Here is a 4,051-nt window from a genome sequence, read left to right on the forward strand (position 1 = left end):
TCATTGTCGCATATGAAATATAAATTTTCAACAATTATATTATATAAAAGATACATACAAATACATGTAAATGATCGCATAAAGAAAATTGATATTCACTAGGAGAGAAAGAAGAAAAACTCATAGATCATTAGCCTTGGTCATAAGCAATTCTGTTGCACCATAAGGCTTGCGGATCATCATGGAGTTCAAAGAAGAAGAAGAAGAAAAATAAGAGCAAATTCGTGCTGATAACGTGTTATAAACTAGAAAAAAATATAGAGATAGAAGCGAGAAACAGAATATGGAGAAGGTAGAAGTATGTATTTCATTCTCATTATAAATTGACAAATGTAGTTATCTTGCAAATGATAACGTGTTATAAACTAGAAAATTAGAGAGAGAGAGAATAGAGAAACAAATGTAGGAGGAGGTAGAAGTGTGTATTTCATTCTCATTAAACCCCTTTATATAGGAGTATTGTTTACATCATAAGGACATAACTAATGAGTATTTACAGTGGACAGCCATATATATATAATATTTATAACAGTTCTCAATTAAAAAAAAAATTTGGGTGTGGTCTACAATTTTATATGGGTATTTGGGTAAAATTTGGGTACCCACGGGTATACCCATAACCCACCCATTTTTATACGGGTATTTTGTAATTACCCATACCCATAAACTATGGGTATTACCCATTAAAAGATACCCAAAATGAATAATTACCCGCGGGTACCCGTACCCATGGGTTTTAATGCCATCCCTATCTACACTCCCTTCTCTCGGTAATTTTTTTTTTCTTTCCTTTTTTGACGTGCGCCGACTACATTCCAATCTTACGAGATCTATAATTGATTTCATCTCAGAGTCCATAGACTCCGACTCAGTGTGGTTCACCGTTCACTCCCTCACCACCTCTCTCTTTTTCCGGCGACCTCTGTTCTCTCCGAAACCTCCGTCCGCCTGTGAATGATCGACGTCGGATTCAAGCATTTTCTTCCTCAATTGAGCATCGTCGGATCTTGTATCTCACTCGCAGCGATTCGTGCATAGCTTGACCTCCATGGCGTCGATTTCAAGTGGTCAGTACCTTTCTTCTTGCTCCGCCTAGGTTAACTGTGCCAGGTTTCTGATTTCGAATTGTGCTTTGCAGGATTCTTCTTATAGATGCTCCCGACTAGTGTGCATCCTTCATCTCGTTTCTTTGAGCTCCGGTGTGCCTCTCTCTCTCTCTCTCTCGTTTTACTCTCTCGGTAATTTCGTCGAACACCTTCTCTGCATATTCGATTTCCTACTTTCTTCTCACTTCCTGCATTTTGTTGATTCACATTTTTGTGTCTCAGCTCGTTTTGAGTTTCCTATTGATTTTGCGGTTCGATTAGGGTTTGATTGTGTGGACTGATTGTGAGGGGCAAGAAATATTGGCTTCGTTTCTCAGGAAATAGCGATAAACTTCACAGCATTGAGCAAAATCTAATTAGTTGGCTGTTTGTTCTTTTTGATTTGATTGGTATGCTGTTTATTCAACTGGCTTTGTTCTTTTTGAGTTGATTGGTATGCTGTTTATTCAGCCGGTATTTGGATATTGAGAGTAGGATTGATGGGCCGTGTGAGTTTAATGCAGAGGCATGTAACTATTTGTGTGCATATGTGTGTGTGTTGTGTACACATTTAGTACAATTCTGATTCTTTTGAATATGGATACAAGCTGCAGATTTGATATCTTGGGCTTTAGCTTATGTGGTTCCAGGTGGTACTTTCATTTTCGTGGTGTTGTTCTGGAATTTGTGTTTAAGAGAAAAGCCATATGTTCATTTTAGTGGTATCTGATATGAATACAATGTGGAAATGGCTCCTTGTTTGAAGTATCTGATACAATGTGGCAATTGGTCTATTAATGCACAAGATCTCTGTATGCACATGCTCATTTTTTTAATATTTTGCTGCTGTAGTAACTGCACTTTATTGTAATACTTCGTTTTGCAGATCAAAGATCTTGTTATATGAAACCGATAGCGATTGTTGATGGGCTGGCAGCTGGAACCATTTCTTTGTGAGTGTATATCTTTGCACTTGCTTAATTTTCTTCAACTTAGCAGACAGTTAGCAGACAGTTGAGATGTTGTCATGGTTTGCTATTGAATGAGGTCATTTTTTGTTTTGTTTTTACTTTATCTTTCCTTCAAATATGCTATTAATTGGCAAAGAGATATTGTTGGAGTGGTTGCTCTAGTGTTCATATGCATTGTTATGGTGATGTTTGCTGTTTTCAATTACATAACATATATAATCTATCTATGGGTGTGCCAAATGTGGATGTGATTACATACAGTATGTCATTTGGAACTTTTGTCATGCTGTTCATTCAGTACCACTGCTAGCTTAGTGTCTGATTATGCTGTAGATGTGAGGTTATTGATTTTTATTGGAATTTTGAGTACCTGTAGTAATGCCTTAAGTTGTCCTTAAGAACAGTTTCTCGGCAATTTGATTTAGTTCTGCTGGATTGGTCATTAAATTTGAGCTTCCATCTCAAGGCCGGTATCCAGCTATTTATGATTATACTGTCTATGATGCAATTCTTTTTGAGTTTCTATAGTCGCAAGTTTCTGTTATTCTAAAGTAATACTTGCTAAATTATGTGGGATGAGCATTCTCTATATGTAGATATGGTATTTGCCACAAGTCTGAAAAGTGCATAAGTTTGATGCTTAGCTTAGACACACCTGACACTAACATGTATGAATTGTAATTTGGAATCAGTTCCTGAGTTTAAACTTTAAACACAAAACTCAACCCTATACTCATCTTCTTTTTAATGTGAGAAAAGTGCGCATATGCTTTCATAGGCTAAACACTTTGTTATACAAAGTTGTGACTGTGTACAGGGCTTTGCTGTTCAATATCTTCAACAGAGAGCCCTTAATAGTCCAAAAAATTTCTATGCAACTCACCTCAGATTCTGTATTATATTGCCACTTTCTTGATAGTCCAAGTAACAGTTATCTTTTTCTTGATTGCCACTTTCTGATCTTTTGGAATTATACTGCATTATGCATGTGAATGATGGTGGGCTGCTATTTCATGATGTTCTGATTATTCTGTGTTAGTTTTAGAGTGTTGGTGGTCTGAAAACATATAAAGACGAGCCCCAAGGAAATCATAGACCAGCCATCATGGAAAAAGAATGGACCAAATATGAAAGGTTAAATTTTAAAATCCTAAACTCTAATTGAATGTAAAGAACATAAACTGTAGATACTAAGTAAATTTTTTTTTTTTCCATTTCTTTTGTCTAGAAACACAGTTATATATAAACAAGGAGCAAGGAAACGAAAAGAGAATCTGAACTGTTCTAGTGATATAGCACAAAGCAAGCAGAAAGATGCTAGTGTTATAAGTTCTAACAGGGAATGAAGAGGAACTCTCCTTTGTTATTCTCTATTAGGAGGATTGTTTATTTCTGCCTGAAAATGTAGTATGAGATTTTGATTGAAACTGATTAACAGGGGTTTATTTCTGCCTGCTATCAATGATGGCAGAGCTTTGGAATTTCCAGTAGTTTAGCTAGTGTAGTAGACTAGGTTCAAGGTTTCATTTGCCATGCTAGCTAGAAGGTGCATTTCGATGTTCCAGGGATCATGAATTTCCTTGTCAAGTTTCTTTTGCTACTTCAATTATTTGGCTATTATATGGCTTTGATAACATTGAGTATAACTTGGCAACTTGCTTATCAATGGTACTCATGTATGTTTGTTGACATTCTCAAATGATTAAGCATTTTTTTTGTTTGGTTCTTTTGCCTGTGTGTGTAGGTTGCTTATGTAGAAAATGATCCAGGTGGTGGAAGTGATGTTGAAACATCAGGAGGACCTGTACATCCTCAAACCTTGAGGCTGTGAGCAGAACATCACAGAGCAAGGATGATCTAGCTAGCATGTTTTATATTTGACTATTAGTTTAATTATACTATGATTTTGTAATATGAAGTTTAATTGACATAATTGACTACATGAATGCTTCCTTTTATTATCCTTGAATGAAAGGATTTAATTGAAACATTGTC

The 4,051-nt window shown here is 35.9% G+C and overlaps 1 long non-coding RNA gene across 1 annotated transcript; it reads left to right on the top strand.

Moving 5' to 3' along the window:
• Positions 1 to 818: 818 nt before the first annotated feature.
• Positions 819 to 4,051, top strand: LOC133734272 (uncharacterized). Its single transcript, XR_009858197.1, has 3 exons — positions 819 to 1,067; positions 1,139 to 1,238; positions 3,801 to 4,051. It is a non-coding gene; the product is annotated as an uncharacterized LOC133734272 (long non-coding RNA).

The sequence above is a fragment of the Rosa rugosa genome, chromosome 2, assembly GCF_958449725.1.
Source record: "Rosa rugosa chromosome 2, drRosRugo1.1, whole genome shotgun sequence".
NCBI classification, from domain to species: Eukaryota; Viridiplantae; Streptophyta; class Magnoliopsida; order Rosales; family Rosaceae; genus Rosa; species Rosa rugosa.